General features: G+C 35.9%; 1 pseudogene across 1 annotated transcript in view; it reads right to left on the bottom strand.

Moving 5' to 3' along the window:
- Nucleotides 1-9,017: 9,017 nt before the first annotated feature.
- LOC308415147 (ADP/ATP translocase 2-like) overlaps nucleotides 9,018-18,395 on the bottom strand; it is a 43,878-nt pseudogene continuing 34,500 nt past the window's right edge. Inside the window, exon 2 of the transcript in view lies at nucleotides 9,018-9,883. The product of the transcript in view is annotated as an ADP/ATP translocase 2-like (transcript). The remainder of the gene's footprint in view (nucleotides 9,884-18,395) is intronic.

Here is an 18,395-nt window from a genome sequence, read left to right as displayed (position 1 = left end):
TATGTTCATTGTAACTAGTATGATTTTAATGCATCCTATCAAATTTTTTTAAAAAATCAAGTATTGACAAAATATTTTCATATACTTTTATACAAAAATGCTTAAAATCTGTACATTTTAAGCATTTTTGCTTAAAAGTATGCTAATACATTTTTGTCAATGCTTGCCTTTTTTTTTTCCCCGAAAGGTTTGATAGTGTGCATTAAGGTCTTGCTAGTTACAATGAACAAAAATTACATGTAAAATAGGATGTAACCTGGAATTAGTCAAACTTTTCTTGGTGTGTAAGGATTGAGCATTATGGTTTTTTTTTTTTTTTTTTTTTTTTGAACTTCACACAGTCTGTGAGTTGTTCCTGTGGTGTTCAGAGCTTTCTGGGGTTTGTATCTATTATCAGTGACTGCATATTATATCTGTTCTTTTGTGACTGGGTTATCTCACTCAGGATGAGCTGCTAAAAACATTGTTTTGCATGTGTCTTTGTTGTATATTGGAGTGTCTCTGGGGTATATGCCCAGAAGTGGAATAGCTGGGTCTTCAGGTAGTACTATGTCCAATTTTCTGATGTATCGCCAGACTGATTTCCAGAGTGGTTGTATCAGTTGACAACACCACCAACAGTGGAGAAGTGTTCCTCTTTCTCCACATTCTTGCTATCAACCGCTGTCATCTGAATTTTGGATCTTGGCCATTCTGACTGGTTTGAGGTAAAATCTCAGGGTTGTTTAGATTTGCATTTCCCTGATGTCTAAGGATGCTGAGCACTTCCTTAGATGTTTCTCAGCCACTGGATATTCCTCAATTGAGAACTTTTTGTTTAGCTCTGTACCCCATTTTTAATAGGGTTGTTTCATTCTCTGGTGTCTAGCTTTTTGAGTTATTTGTATACTTGGATATTAGGCCTCTTTCTGTCCTGGGGTTGGTAAAGATCTTTTCCCATTCTGTTGGCTCCCGTTTTGTTTTCTTGACAATATCCTTAGCCTTAGAGAAACTTTGCAATCTCATTAAGTCCCATTTGTCAATCTTTGACCTTGTAGCATGAACCATTGGTGTTCAGTTCAGAAAATTTTCTCCTGTGCCTATGTGTTCTAAGGTTTTCCACACTTTCTATTTTAATAGTTTCAGTATACCTGTTTTAATGTGGAGATGTTTGATCCACTGACACTTGAGCTTTGTACAAGGAGATAAGAAAGGGTCTATTTTCATTCTTCTGCATGCTAAGTGCCAATTGGACCAACACCATTTGTTGAATAGGCTGTCCATTTTCCATTGACTGTTTACAGCACCTTTGTCAAAAATCAGGTGACCAAATATGTGAGGGCTCAATTCTGGATTTTCTAACTAGTCCATTGATCCACATGCCTATTTCTGTACCAGTACCATGTAGTTTTCAGCACAATTGCCTTGTAATATAGCTTGAGGTCAGGGATAGTGATTCCTGCAGATGTTTTCTTGTTGTTGAGGATGGATTTCGCCACTGTAGGTCTTCTGTTATTTCACATGAAATTGCACATTCCTCTTCCCAGCTCAATGAAAAATTGGGTTGGAATTTTGATGGGGATTGCATTGAATCTGTAGCTTGCTTTTGGTAAGATGGCCATTTTTAAAATGTTGATCCTTCCAATCCTTGAGCATGGGAGATCTTTGCATTTTTTGAGATCTTCCTCAATTTCCTCCTTTAGAGGTTTGAAGTTCCTGTCATACATGACCTTCACTTGCTTAGTTAGAGTCACACCAAGGTATTTCATATTGTTTGTGACTATTGTGAAGGGTATCTTTTTCCTAATTTGTTTCTCCACATATTTGTCCTTTGAATATAGGAAGGCTACTGATGTGTTTGAGTTAATTTTGTATCCAGCCACTTTGCTGAACTTGTTTGTCAGTTGTAGGAGTTCTCTGGTGGAAGTTGTGGGGTCATTTAAGTACACTATCATGTCATCTGCAAATAGTGATGTTCATCCTTCTTCCTTTCCAATTTGTATCACTTTGATTTTCTCTTGCTGTCTAAGTGCTCTGGCCAGGACTTCCAATACTATGTTGAATAGGTAGGGGGAGAGTGTGCAGACTTGTTGAATCCCAGATGTTAGTGGGATTGCTTCAAGTTTCCTACTGTTAAGTTTGATGTTGGTTGTTAGTTTGCTGTATATTGCTTTTATTATGTTTAGGTATGGACCTTGGATTCCTGTTCTTTCCAAGATTTTTATCATGAAGTGGTGTTGAATTTTGTCCAATGCTTTATCAGTATCTAGTGATTTGACCATGTGGTTTTTTTTCTTTGAGTTTGTTTATATGGTGGATTACGTTGATGGATTTATGTATATTAAACCATCTCTGCATCTCTTGGATGAAGCCTACTTTATCATGGTGAATGATCATTTTGATGTGTTTTTGGATTCGGTTAGCAAGGTATTTGTTGAGTATTTTTGCATCAATATTCATAAGTGAGATTGGTCTGAAGTTCTCTTTCCTTGTAGGGTCTTTGTGTGGTTTAGGAACAAGGGTTATTGTAGCCTCAAAAAATAAGTTAGGTAGTATTCCATCTGATTCTATATTGTGGAATAGTTTGGAGAGTACTGGTATTATGTCTTCAATAAATATCTGATAAAATTCTTCACTGAACCCATCTGGTTTTTGCCTTTTTTTTTTTTTTTTTTTTTTTTTTTTTTGGTTCTGAGGCTTTTGATGACAGCTTCTCTTTCTTTAGGTGTTATGGGATTATTTAGATGGTTTACCTGTTTTTTTCATAACTTTAGTATCTTGTATCTGTCTAGGAATTCATCCATTTCCTGCAGATTTTCCGGCTTTCTTGAGTATAGGCTTTTGTAGTAGGATCTGATGATTTCTTGAATTTCCTCAGTTTCAGTTGTCATTTCTCCACTTTCCTTTCTGATTTTGTTAATTTGGATACTCCCTCTTTGCCCTCTAGTTAGTCTTGCTAAGGGTTTATCAATCTTGTTAATTTTCTCAAAGTACCAGCTCTTGGTTTTGTTGATTTTTTCAATGGTTTTTTTGTTTCTATTTGGTCTATTTCTGCCCTAAGTTTGATTATTTCTTGCTGTCTACTCCTCTTGGGTGTATCTCCTTCCTTTTGTCTAGAGCTTTCAATTGTGCTGTCAGGTTGTTAGTGTATATTCTCTCCAGTTTCTTTTTGGAAGCACTCTAAGCTATGAGTTTTCCTCCTAGTACTGCTTTCATTGCATCCCATAGGTTTGGGTATGTCATGTTTTCATTTTCATTGAATTCTAGAAAATCCTTAATTTCTTTCTTTATTTCTTCTTTGACCCTGCTATCATTTAATAGAGCATTGTTTGGTTTCCATGTGTATATGGGCTTTTTCTTGTCTTTGTTGTTATTAAAGCCCTGCCTTAGACCATGGTGGTCTTAAAAGATGCTTGGGAGTATTTCTATCTTCTTATATCGATTGAGGCTCGTTCTGTGTCCAATTATGTGGTCAAGTTTTGAGAAAGTGCCGTGAGGTGCCAACAAGAAGGTGTTTTCTTTCTTTCTTTCTTTCTTTCTTTCTTTCTTTCTTTCTTTCTTTCTTTCTTTCTTTTTTTTTAGGATGATATGTTCTGTAGATATTTATTAATTCCAGTCGGTTCATAGTCTCTGCTAGTTTTACAGTATCCTTGTTCAGTTTCTGTTTCCATGATCTCTCCACTGGTAAGAGTGGGGTATTAAAGTCTCCCACTATTATTGTGTGGGGTGAAATGTATTTTTTGAGCTTCAGTAGGGTTTCTTTCATGAATATGGTGCTTTTGTATTTGGAGCATATATGTTAAGGTTTGAGAGTTCCTCCTGACAGATTTCCCCTATAATAATTAAAAAGAGTCCTTCCTTATGTTTTTTGATAACTTTTGGTTGGAAATTTACTTTATTCGATATTAGAATAGCCACTCCAGCTTGCTTCTTGGGGCTGTTTGCTTGGGATATTTTTTCCCCAACCTTTTACTCTGAGATAGTGTCTGTCTTTGTCTCTGAGATGAGTTTCGTGTATGCAGCAAAATGCTGGGTTTTGTTTATGTATCCAGTCTGATAGCCTATATCTTTTTATTTGGGAGTTGAGTCCATTTATGTTAATAGTTATCAAGGAATAGTGGTTGCTGTTTCTGCTATTATTGCTTTTGTAGGTTTTGCCTGTGTCTCTTTCTCCTTTTGGTTTTCTTGCTTAGGAGTTTTTTGTTTTTACTAGGATTTAGTTCCCCTCATTGTATTGGGTTTTCCACCTATAATTCATTGTAGTGCTGGCTTTTTATCTTTGTTTTTTTTAAATAAAATTGTTCAATTTAAATAAAGTCATTCACATCAGTTTTTGTAACATACAGTGCTTACTTTTATATAAAGTATTTAATTCAATTCTCATTTTCCCTATTGGTAACTGATTTAATGCAAAACTACATTATTCTTTAATTAATTCTAATTTAAATTACAAAGTGGCAAATGTACCCAATCTGGGTAATACTGTTGCCATAGGCATTCATTAGTCCAAAAGCATGTCATTTATGAATATGTATGCCCTTTACCAGTGCTGCACAATTCTTTTTACTGTATGTATTAGCCAGAAAAGGGGACATAATTAAGGCTCACTGTCTTTATAGTCATGTCATAATTTGGCCTTGTTCCTATTTGCTAATGGCCTAAGCTCTTTGAAAGGAGGTGTTTCTTTTACTGGTTGGAAGTCACTCATATCACCAACATTTAAGTTAATACAAGGGCATTGTTGGCTCTATATTATGTTCTAAAATTACATATTATGTACTAATTTGACGTGTGGAAAAATGATAAAATCTTAAAAAATTTAATACAAATGCTTCTTCCCCAGACTGTTCTCTCAGATGAGGTATCTTAGTCAAACAATCCTACTTGCTTAGGAGAACAGACATAGTTTTTTCTCTTATTTTTGATATTATAATATAATTACATTTCTCCTTTCCTTTTCCTCTCTCCAAACCCTTTCATATGCTCCTCCTTGCTCTATTTAAAATCTATTACCCATTTGTCATTAGTTGTTATTATATGTATGTGTTACATGCTATTACATGTATGTATATGTATAAATATATACATTACTAAATGTAACATGTTATATTACATGTTATTACATGGTAACATGAATGTATATATGTATTTGTATATATATGTGTGTGCAGACACATATATAGTAATAAATATAAACTGTACACTTTGCATAATGTTGTTTGCATGTATCAATCAGGGCTGATCATTTGGTATTCTTATAAATAATTGGAATGCTCTTCCATGAGAAAGTCAATTTTTTTACACATAACTATTCTTTTTTATTAAATTTTTTCTCTCATATATTACATCCTGACTGCAGTTGCCTCTCACCCAAATTTCTTTCTCCTACCTTCCCTTTGCCCCAGATCTATTTACCCCTTTCACCTATGCTGAGAAAAGAGCTGGCCTTCTAGGGACATCAAGCAAATATGGCATAACATGCTACAATAAGGCCAGACACATACTATTACATTAAGGCTGGAAGAGCCAAGACAGTATGTGAAAAAATGTCCCAAGATAGTCAAAACTGTCAGAGACAGCCCACCCCTACTCTTAGAATTCCTACAAGAACACTGAGCTATACAACTATAATTTTATGTGCAATGGGTCTAGGTCACACCCTGACCTAGATCTCTGAGAGTCCACATGAGCCTTTGTCAGTAAATTCTGTTGGCTGTGTTCTTGTGGTGTCATTGAATCTCCTGGATACAAGAAATACTATTTTGATTGTCTTTGAGTATCAGGTTTAAGGTCCCTCTCAGTCCTGAAGAACAATTCAAGGAAATATAGACCATCCTTTTATGGAAGCCATAATTATCTCATTATCCTAATAACACAAAGTCCATGATGTTCACTCTGTTCTCAACTGCAAAGTCTTTTCTCACAGTCTATGGCTGTAGCTGAGTAATTGTTCTTGTCATTATCTGTCCATGTTTGACCATATCCATAACACTAACATAATCATCATCCCTTTGCCATTTACTCACCAGTAAACCATGAAGAATATGCAACACCTTTCTTTCTTGAAAAGTCTATTCTCTACCAGACATAAAAAAAAAAGAGGAAACCAAAGACACATTTTATTACAGAAGTACAAATTATGTCAGAGTAAATATGGGTTATGTGAGGAAATGATGTACAAATGAGTCAAGTTTAAGAATTGAAGCCTACAGTACTTTTCTCTTCCAGACTAAAGTTGTGAGTTGTGAGAATTAAACGTAGTGAAGAAAAAAAAAAGAGTAGATGAATTTAAACACCACTTCCCAAAATGTTCCCAAAAAAACCCTATGAGACAGGAGGTAAATGACATCAAAAAGCAAGAAAACAGGTGGATCATGCATAAACACATTTAAATAGAAATCAGCATTTTACTTAAAAACAGGAAAATGCAGATTTGTAAGAATGGATCAAGTGAGCAAAAGATATGGCAGGAATTATATTTCTGTTCCATACTGCTATTCATGCTTGGACTTTAACGAATAACAAATACTAAAAGTTAAGAAACTATAAAAGATCCAATCTATTATCTCCTTGTCTCATTTATAATTTTTTTGTTGTTTTGTTATTTTTCTTTCCTACCATAATGCAATTAATGTACATTTCTATAGTAAATTAACCCTCCTGACAGGATCTTTACTTACACCTTTAACTTAGGTATTAACTAGATCAAGAGATGTAGCAATGCTTGAATTTAGCAGCATGCTGGAATCACCTGGGAATAGATTCTCAATTAGGGATGGCCTGTGGGAATGTCTGTGAGAGATTACCTTGATCACATCAATTCAGATGGAAAGGCTCTCCTCGAAATGACACTATGAAACATGAGTGTTCTTTTGTTGACTGTGTTAACAATAATAACTCAGCTTCAAGTTACAACCATTTGCCTAAAAGTTTGATGAAGTCATTGTTTTTGATAGCTGAGTAAATGTATCACAATTTCAGTATTCCTTCCTCTGTTGAAAGACATCTGGGTTTTTTTCCAGCTTCTAGTTATTATAAATAGGGCTGCCATAAATATGGTTATACATGTGTCCTTGTTAGATACTGGAGATTCTTTTGGGTATATGCCCAAGAGTAGTATATCTGGATCCTCAGGTAGCACAGTGTCCAATTTTCTGTTGAACTGCCAGACTGATTTCCAGAGTGGTCGTACCAATTTACAGTTACACCAGCAGTGGAGGAGTGTTCCTATTTCTACACATCCATACCAGCAGCTGCTGTTACCTGGGTTTTTGAACTTAGCCATTCTGACTGGTGTGATGTGAAACTTCAGGGATTTTTTATTTGCTTTTCCCAGATGACTAGGGATGTTGAACATTTCTTCCTTCCTTCCTTCCTTCCTTCCTTTATTCCTTCCTTCCTTCCTTCCTTCCTTCCTTCCTTCCTTCCTTCCTTTCTTTCTTTCTTTCTTTCTTTTTTTCCTTCTTTCCTTATTTCTTTGGTTTTGGATATTTTTATTCCTTCAATTTTTGTTATCAGGAGTGACTGAAATAAAAAAACATAATTGAGTCCCATCATTATTGTCATTATGGAAATGGCTTAAAGAGAAAACTGGTCAGATGAATATTATTGATTCCCACTTGTCAACTGGTAAATAGTTGCTGTTGTTAACAGACAAGCCCAGAGAATCTGTCCACAGTGTTCAAGAATATGGTAGAATGGCTTGTGCTCTAAGTCCAAGGATCAAGAAATGGGCCTTAATGAGATTGTAAAGTTTCTGTAAGGCTAAGGACACTGTCAAGAAAACAAAACGGCAGCCAACAGATTGGAAAAGGATCTTTACCAATCCCACATCTGATAGAGGTCTAATATCCAATATATTCAAAGAACTCAAGAAATTAGATGCCAGAGAATCAAACAATCCTATTAAAAAATGTGGTTCAGAGCTAAACAAAAAGTTCTCAATTGAGAAATATCAACTGGCTGAGAAGCATCTAAGGAAGTGCTTGACATCCCTAGTCATCAGGAAATGAAAATCAAAACAACCCTGAGATTCCTCCTCACACCAACCAGAATGACTAAGATCCAAAACTCAGATGACAGCAGATGCTGGCGTGGATGTGGAGAAAGAGAAACACTTCTCCACTGTTGGTGGGGTTGTAAACTGATACAACCACCCTGGAAATCAGTCTGGCTATTCCTCAGAAAATTGGACATAGTACTACCTGAAGACTCAGTTATTCCACTTCTGGGCATTTACCCCAGAGATACTCCAACATACAATAAGGACTCATGCTCCACCATGTTCATAGCAGCCTTATTTATAATAGCCAGAAGCTGGAAAAAAACCAGGTGTCCTTCAGTAGATGAATGGATACAAAAATTGTGGTATATTTACACAATGGAGTACTACTCAGCTATTAGAAACAATGACTTTATGAAATTCCTAAGAAAATGGATGCATCTAGAGAATATCATCCTGAGTGAGGTAACCCAGTCACAAAAGAACAGACCTAATATGCAGTCACTGATAATTGGATACTTGCCCCAGAAAGCTCTGAATACCCCAGAAACAACTCACAGGCCATATGAAACTGAAAAAAAAAAAACCAAATAAACAAACAAACACAAAGGCCAAAAAGTGAAAGCCTCAGTCCTTCTTCGGAAAAAAAAATCCAAGTGTATAGCACCCTCTCAGAATGTGGTATACCTAGACCTTAAATCATTACAAATCCAAAAGCTAAACATATAGCCTTGTGTCAATTTTTTTGGTATTCAAAGATCATAATATTTAATCTATACACACCAAGGAAACTCTGACTGTTTCCATGTTATTTCTTGTTCTACATGTTCTTTATGTTTATGATAACTAGTAAGATTTCAATGCATACTATAAAACCTTTAAAAGAATCAAGTACTGACAAAAGTATATTCATATAGCTTTCTGCCAAAAAAATATGTACATGCATCTCTCTTTTTTAAATAAAATTGTAAGAAACTAAAAGAATATGGTTTATTATATAACATGCCTGTTCTCAGGAAAATCTCCTAGGACATAATTATGTGTACTTCTTGATCTCATTATACAAGACAAGCACAAAGGCACCACCCATGCCTCTGAGAACATTGGACCATACGCCTTGAAAAAAGCCTTGCTTCCTTCATAGCGAGCCATCTTTTGCCAGCGGTCAAGCATGCCTGTATACATGATATCAGTTCCAGACTGCATCATCATACGACGGCGAAGCGTGTCAAAAGGATAAGAGGTCAGACCAGCAACAGCAGTGACAGACTGTGCAGTCATCCGGCTGATAAAGATGTGGGTATTCTTGGGATCTGGGAGCATTCCCTTTGCAGTGTCACAGATACTGAAGTAGGCAGCTCGGTAGATGATAATGCACTATAAGTAGACTTAAAAGCCTTGGTACAGACCCTTAATCCCATCAGATTGGTATATCTTAACCAGGGAGTCACCAAGGCCTTTGAGTTCCCTTTCAGCTCCAGCTTTGCCCACATCAGCTGCTAGACAGGTACGGGCGAAATTAAGAGTGCACACAAAGCACATGAATGTGGCCCCAGCGGCACTACCAGATGCCAGATTCCCTGCAAAATAACGCCAAATCTCAATACTCTTGTCCACAACACTCAAAAAGATCTGTTTGTATTTATCTTTGAAGGCAAAGTTGAAAGCCTTGGGTGGGGAAGTTTCTGATGATATTGGCCAGGTTACCACTCCAGTAGGACAGGACTCCCTGTTCCTTGGGGATATGAACCACACAGTCTATAATGCCCTTGCATTGATTATTTGCAGTAATTTGCTTGGTAGCATGCTGCACCTGAAGCAGCAGCAGCTTGACTCGCTTGATGGGTGCTTCCATCATCTTGAAGATGGCTGTGGCCACTCCACTGACCAACAAGTCCTTGGCTAAGGGGAGACAGGACAGGCTTGACAACTGGCTTTGACTCCCAGATTCTGGGGAACATTTCTTTAGGTGCTTCTCAGCCATTCTATATTCCTCAGTTGGGAATACTTTGTTTAGCTCTGTACCCCATTTTTTAAATAGGATTGTTTGATTCTCTGACATCTAACTTCTTGAGTTCTTTGTACATATTGCATACTACTAGCCCTCTATCAGATGCAGAATTAGTAAAGATTTTTTCCCGAATTGGTTGGTTGCCATTTTACTCTTTTGACAGTGTCCTTGGTCTTACAAAAGTTTTGCAATTTTATGAGGTCCCATTTGTCAATTCTTGATCTTATAACATAATCCATTGGTGTTCTGTTCAGGAAAATTCCGCCTGTGCCTATGTGTCAATCTTCCTCAATTACTGTTCTATTAATTTCAGTGTACTTGGCTTTATGTGGAGGTTTTTCATCCACTTGGACTTCAGCTTTGTACAAGGTGAGAAGAATGGATTGATTTACATTCTTCTGCATGCTGACTGCCAGTTGAGCCAGCACCATTTGTTGAAGAGGCTGTCATTTTTTCCATTGAATGTTTTTAGCTCCTTTGTCAAAGATCAAGTGACCATCGGTGTGTGGGATCTTTTCTGGGTCTTCAATTCTATTTCATTGATCTACCTGCCTGTCTTTGTTCCAATACCATGCAGTTTTTTTTATCACAATTGATCTGTAATACAGCTTGAGGTCAGGGATGGTGATTCTGCCAGAAGTTTTGCTTTATTGTTGAGAATAGATAGTTTTTGCTCTCCTGGCTTTTTTTGTTATTCCAAATGAATTTGCAGATTGCTCTTTCTTACTCTATGAAGAATTAAGTTGGAATTTTGATGGAGATTGCATTGAATCTGTAGATTGCCTTAGGCAAGATGGTCATTTTTACAATGTTGATCCCTCCAATCTGTGAGCATCTTCTGAGTTCTTCTTCAATTTTCTTCTTTATAGGCTTGAAGTTCTTGTCATACAGATGCTTCATTTGCTTGGTTAGGTTCACACAAAGGTATTTTGTATTCTTTGTGACTATTGTGAATGGTATTCATTCTATAATTTCTTTCTAAGCATCTTTGTTCTTAGAGTAGAGGAAGCCTACTGATTTGTTCAAGTTAATTTTATATCCAGCCACTTTACTGAAGGTGTTTATCAGCTGTAAAAATTCTCTGGTGGAATTTTGGGGTCACTTGAGTATACTATCATATCATTTGCCAATATTGATATTTTGACTTCTTCCTGCTTAATTTGTATCACTTTGACCTTTTTTTGCTGCCTGATGGCTCTGGCTAGTACTTCCAGTACTATATTGAATATGTAAGGAGAGAGTGTGCAGTCTTATCTAGTAACTGATTTTAGTCGGATTTCTTCAAGCTTCTCACCATTTAGACTGATGTTGTCTACTGGTTTGCTGTATATTGATTTTACTATGTTTTAGTATGAGCCTTGAATTCTTGGCCTTTCTAAGACTTTTAACAAAAAGGGAGTTGAATTTTGTCACATACTTTCTCAGCATCTAGAAAGATAATCATGTGGTTTATTTTCTATTTGTTTGTTTATGTAGTGGATTGCATTGATGGATTTCCATATATTGAACCATCCTTTCATCCCTGGGATGAAGCCTACTTGATCATGGTGAATGATTGTTTTCATGTGATCTTGGATTTGGTTTGCAAGAATTTCATTGAGTACTTTTGGATCAATGCTCATGAAGGTAATTGTTCCAAACTTCTCTTTCTTTGTAGGATTTTTGTGTGGTTTAGGAATAAGTATTATTGTGTCTTTGAAGAATGAGTTGGGTAGTGTTCCTCCGGTTTCTATTTTGTGGAAACGTTTGGAAAATATTGGTATTAGGTCTCTATGAAAGTCTGATAGAATTCTGTACCAAAAACATAAGATCCTGTGCTTCTTTTGGTTGTGCGGCTTTTGATGACTTTTTATATTTCTCTAGGGGTTATGGAACTGTTTAGATCTTCTATCTGATCCTGATTTAACTTTGGTACCTGGTAACTGTCTAGAAAATTGTCCATTTCTTCTAGATTTTCTAGTTTTATTGAGTACAGGATTTTGTAGTAGGATCTGGTGATTTCTTGAATTTCCTCAGTTTCTGTTATTATGTCTCCCTTTTCATTTTGAATTTGTTAATTTGGATACTCTCTGTGCCCTCTTGTTAGTCTGGCTGAGGGTTTATTAACCTTGTTGATTTTTCTCAAAGAACCAGCTTTTGGTTTTTTTTGATTCATTTGTTTCTATTTGGTTGATTTCAACGCTGAGTTTGATTATTTCTTGCTGTCTACTTCTCTTGGGTGTGTCTGCTTCTTTTTGTTCTAGAGCTTTCAGGTGTGTTGTAAAGTTGTTTGTGAATGCTCTCTCCAGTTTCTTTTTGGCAGTGCTCAGAGCTATGATTTTTCCTCTTAGCATTTCTTTCATTGCATCCTATGAGCTTTGTATGTTGTATTTTCATTTTTATTAAATTCTATAAAATCTTTGATTTCTTTCTTTATTACTTCCTTGACCAAGCTATCATTGAGTAGAGCATTGTTAAGCTTCCATGTGTCTGTGGGTTTTTTATTGTTTCTGTTGTTATTGAAGACCAGCCTTAGTTTGGGGTGATCTAATAGGATGCATGGATTTTTTTCGATCTTCTTATGTCTGTTGAGGCCTGTTTTGTGACCAACTGACTGTATGGTTAATTTTGGAAATGGTGCTGTTAGGTGCTGAGAAAAAGATATATTTTTTGTTTTAGGATGAAATATTCTATAGATGTCTGTTAAATCCATTTCGTTAATAACCTCTGTAAGTTTCACTGTGTCTCTGTTCAATTTCTGCTTCTATGACCTGTCCATTGATGAGAGTGGGGTGTTGAAGTCTCCCACTATTATTGTGTGTGGTCCAATATATGATTCGTGCTTTAGTAGAGTTTCTTTTATAAACATTGGTGCCCTTGTATTTGGAACATAGATGTTCGGGATTGAGAATTCCTCCTGATAGGTTTTTCTGATGAGTAAAAACTGCCCTTCCTTCTCTTTTTTGATGAATTTTGGTTGAAAATCTAATTTATTCAACATTAGCATAGCTACTCTAGCTTTTATCTTGGAACCATGTGCTTGGAAAGTTTTTCCATCCTTTTATTTTGAGGTCGTGCCTGTCTTTGTTACTGGGATGAGTTTCCTGTATGGAAGAAAATACTGGATTCTGTTTAGGTGTCTACTCTGATAGTCTATATATTTTTATCGTAGAATTGAGACCATTGATATTAAAAGTTACTAGGGAATAATGATTATTTTTTTTCTTTTACAGCAGATTATGTGATATGATACCTGTAATAGTTAGCTATATAATATTTGTTTTCTTGATAATATTTTGTTTCTAAAATTTATACATGCATACAATGTACTTTGATATTGTCCACTTTCCTTCACTTTTTTTCCAAATTTCCTGTGAGTCCTTAACCTATCTCTAACTTGACTTCATATTTTTTTTTGTTTTATTTATTTATTTATTTTTTGACTTCATGTTTTTGAGTAGTCATAGTCATAGTCGTAGTTGAAGTAGTAGTAGTAGTTTTTGTTGGTGTCATCTTTGTTCTGGTGAGTTGTTGGCAAACAAAAATTGCACAAAACTAGCCAGTCCCAATTTTAGCATGAAGGAAGGAGAGGCTATGAAGTCCTTGTATCTAGAAGGGGATCTAATGGCAGGTATTGGCTACTGAATGAGGATGTGTGATTACAATTCAACCTGAGTACAAGTGAAATTTACTTAAAACACAGATGACTGGGTACACCAAAGAGGAATTTATTTTTGTTAATTATATCAATTGAAGTGGAAAAATCTATTTCTAATCTAGATTTTTCAGGTGAGAAGATATATCTTCAATCCATCTTTTAAGGTGGGAAATCCCACCTTTATTTTGGCCATACCTTCTGATATTCTATCTTAAGAACACAGAAGAAGCTCTCTCTTTGACCGCTTGCCCTCAGTCTCATTAGCAAGTCCATTCATTCTTTGTCATCAATATCTACTTCCTTTGGATTCTGGCTTATACTAAAACCCAGGTGAGACTTTCAGCCCCATGAAGCAAACAACTAATGGATTCTTGTAGCTTCCACTGAATGACATCTAATGTTGAACTAGCTTGACCACAGCCTGTATGTCATTCTAATAAATCCTGTCTATCTGTCCATTTATTCCATAAGTTTTTTTCCTGTATAAAACCATAACCAATATGGAAAGGCTCACGTACATTTGGAAATATAGCATAGGTTATCTATGCCTGAGTCAATGCCAGCATGCCTATATGTGTATGGTTAGCACTAATTGAAGAGTTCTTAATAAAATTAATAGTGTTTTATAAACTGAAAAACTTATTTCCAAATCTTAGCTTCCGACAACTTATGCACTGAATTTAATTCTTTTTCTGAGCCTAATCCTTTATGTTATAATACCACACATAATTAAATCACAAATTCCCTGGGTGTTAGTAGTGTCTTATTTTCTTGATTCTAAAAGAGGAACAAATGAAAAACAAGATACAAAAGTTTATATGGATTTTAATTTCAACTCTATTGAATAAGCAGACCACAGGAAACAAAGTAAGGTTATAATAGATGATTAGTATTTTCTTTATTCATTTTTATAATTCTGAAGTTTTATCCAAGCACAAAAGTAATTTTAGTAATAATTAAATGCTTTGTCAGTTTATTTTAGGAGAGAAAAATCAAGAAGAATAGTGTGAAAGTTCTATAAGGTTTATAAGTCTGTCTCTGCTTTCTCCACTAGGTCATACACTTTTGCTTAAATAACATTTAAGTTTTCCTCCTGGGGATTAATTTATTTTTTCTGTTATATAAGTCAAGAAAAATGGAAAAGCTAAAGTTACCAGAAAGATTTAAGGAATTATGCATTTGCATCTATTATCTTTTGCACACATGGGGAAAGTGAAAAGGATCAGTAAAGCAGATTTTACTGAAAACTTACAAAAAGTATCAAATAAATTCAAACTGTTTTCACAGGAGCCCTCAGAACAATATTGGTATTGATTCCACCAAATTCACTTCATCTGCATCAATTTTTAATACTCTGTGCTTATGTATAACTTCAGTACATTTAGCACTCCAGATTCCCATGGTTTTCATAGATTCATCATGATTTCATACAACATGTATGATGCTTAGTATACCAGTAATATTCCAGACATTCAATAACAATAAATTAAATAGCAGGGAAGAGATTGAAAATAATATTACATCATTATAGTATTTGTGTGAATGAGTAAATTTAATATCTATTTGAATGTTTTATTCATTTTGGCTTTTATTTATTTATTTTTTTATAATCTGCCTGCTACTTCCGGGAATACATGGGTAGGAAGTGAGACAACTATATACTCTTCATTGAAAGACTTGCAATATAACTATAATTAATTGCATGAGATTTTATTAAACACAGTTTGATTCATTGAGTCATAATAAGTATTCGCTTTTCTAATTTTCTAGGGATGGATGAATACCATGCTCTGTCACTTCTAAAGATGATAATACTCTGGTCTTTTTCTTTTTTAAACGACTTTATTTTACAAAACAAAGATAAATGTACAGATTTTAAATATTTTTTTGCTTAAAATTATACATTTTTGTCAGTACTGTTTTTTCATATATTAAAAAATTTTTTACATAAAACTATGTGAATATATTTTTTAGTATGTACTTGATTTTTTCAAGGGCTTGACAGTATGCATTGAAAACCTAATAGTTACCATGAGCATAAAGTACATGCAGAACAAAATGCAACATGGAAATAGTCAAAGTCTTCTTGTTTTGTAAATATATATATATATATATATATATATATATATATATATATATATATATATGTATATATATGTATATATATGTATATATATATATATATATATATATATATATATATATATATATTGTTTTCTTTATTTCTTGGACTTCATATAGTCTGTGAGTTGTTTCTGGGGGAGTTCAAGCCTCTGGGGTTAGCATCCCAATATCAGAGACTGTATATTATGTCTGTTCTTTTGTGACTGGGTTATCTCACTCAGGATGATATTCTTGAGATGCAGCCATTATCTTAAGAATTTTGTTAAGTCATTGTTTCTGGTGGCTGAGTAGTATTCCATTGTGTAAATGTGCCACAATTTTTGTATTCATTCATCTACTGAAGGACATCTGGGTTCTTTCCAGCTTCTGGCTATTATAAATAGAGCCGCTATGAACATTGTGGTGCATATATCTTTGTTGTGTATTAAAGTGTCTCTGGGATATATGCCCAGAAGTGGAATAGCTGGGTCTTCAGGTAGTACTATATCCAATTTTCTGAGGTATCGTCAGACAGATTTCCAGAGTGGTTGTATTAGCTTGCAACCCCACCAACAGTGGAGAAGTGTTCTTCTTTCTCCGCAACCTCGTCAGCATCTGCTGTCATCTGAATTTTGGATCTTGGCCAATCTGACTGGTGTGAGGTGGAATCTCAGGGTTGTATTGATTTGCATTTCCCTGATGGCTAAGGATGTGGAGCACTTCCTCAGATGTTTCTCGGCCATTAGGTGTTCCTCAACTGAAAACGTTTTGTATAGCTCTGTACCCCATTTTTTAATAGGGTTATTTGATTCTCTGGTGTCTAGCTTTTTGAGTTCCTTGTACACCTTGGATATTAGGCCTCTATCTGATGTGGTGTTGGTAAAGATCTTTTCCCATTCTGTTGGTTGCCGTTTTGTTTTCTTGACGATGTCCTTAGCCTTACAGAAGCTTTGCAATCTCATTAAGTCCCATTTGTTAATTTTTGACCTCAGAGCTTGAGCCATTGGTGTTTTGTTCAGGAAATTTTCTCCTGTACCTATGTGTTCTAAGGTTTTCCCTACTTTCTCATCTAATAGTTTCAGTGTATCTGGTTTAATGTGGAGATCTTTGATCCACTTACACTTGAGCTTTGTACAAGGAGATAAGAACGGGTCTATTTTCATTCTTTTGCATCCTGAGTGCCAGTTGGACCAGCACCATTTGTTGAATAGGCTGTCCTTTTTCCATTGAATGTTTACAGCTCCTTTGTCAAAAATCAGGTGACCAAATATGTGAGGGCTCATTACTGGATCTTCTATTCTATTCCATTGATCCACATGCCTATTTCTCTACCAGTACCATGCAGTTTTCAGCACAATTGCCTTGTAGTATAGCTTGAGGTCAGGGATAGTGATTCCCGCAGATGTTTTCTTGTTGTTGAGGATGGATTTCGCTATTCTAGGTCTTTTGTTATTCCATATGAAATTGCACATTGATCTTTCCATGAAGAACTGGGTTGGAATTTTGATGGGGATTACATTGAATCTGTAGATTGCTTTTGGTAGGATGGCCATTTTTAAGATGTTGATTTTTCCAATCCATGAGCATGGGAGATCTTTCCATTTTCTGAGATCCTCCTCAATTTCTTTCTTTAGAGGTTTGAAGTTCTTCTAATACAGGTCCTTCACTTGCTTAGTTAGTGTCACACCAAGGTTTTTCATAGTTTTTGTGACGATTGTGAAGGGTACGTTTTCCCTAATTTCTTTCTCCACATGTTTGTCCTTTGAGTATAGGAAGGCTACTGATTTGTTTGAGTGTCCTGAAGTCGCCTCTGGGTTGAAACAGAAATTCCTATGTTCTGTTCCAGGTCACTGGATCGGGCAGGATAGGGCAGGTCAAGGCAGGGGGTGCACTTTCTGTGTGAACTCTGCAGAGATCCCTCCACTCCGAGGCAGCCTAGATCTCCCACTCACCAGTTGTTCAGCCTTTATGAGCTGCAGTTCTTGGTGGCAGATGGGCCAGGCTCTGCTCTGTGTCCTGAAGTCGCCTCCGGGTGGAAACAGAAGTTCCTAAGTTCTGTTCCAGGTCACAGTTGTTCAGCCTTATGAGCTGCTGTTCCGGGTGGCAGATGGGCTAGGCTCTGCTCTGTGTCCAGAAATCACCACAGGGTGGAAACAGAAGTTCGAAATTTCTGTTCCTGGTCCCTGGATCGGGCAGGGCAGGGCATGGCAAGGGAGTGGGGTGCACTTTCCGTGTGAACTCCACAGAGATCTCTCTGCTCCCTGGCAGCCCAGGTCTCCCACCCACCAGTTGCTCAACCTCTAAGAGCCGCCATTCAGGGTGGCAGATCATTTTGGCTTTTAAATTCTTTATTCTTTATTAGAAAATGTTTTTAAATTATGTAATTTAATATGTAATTAAAATATTTCTTCTTACAATTTCCTCCCTCCAAAACCTCCCATGTATCCTTGATTGCTATCTTTCAAATTCATGGCCATTTGTAAAGATCTCCAATGTAATGGGCAAGCATAAAGTCCCTTTAATGATATTTATTTATTTATTTACATCCCAAATGCTGACTCTTTTCAGGTCCCACCTTGCAGAGTGTCTCTCTCCATCTGCCCTCCCCTTTACCTCTGAGAGGTTAGTCAACTCTAAAATATCCCCATACCTCTCCAAGTGAG

Source organism: Micromys minutus (assembly GCF_963924665.1).
Source record: "Micromys minutus genome assembly, chromosome: X".
Classification (NCBI taxonomy): Eukaryota; Metazoa; Chordata; class Mammalia; order Rodentia; family Muridae; genus Micromys; species Micromys minutus.
This window is presented reverse-complemented; position numbering and strand designations above follow the sequence as displayed.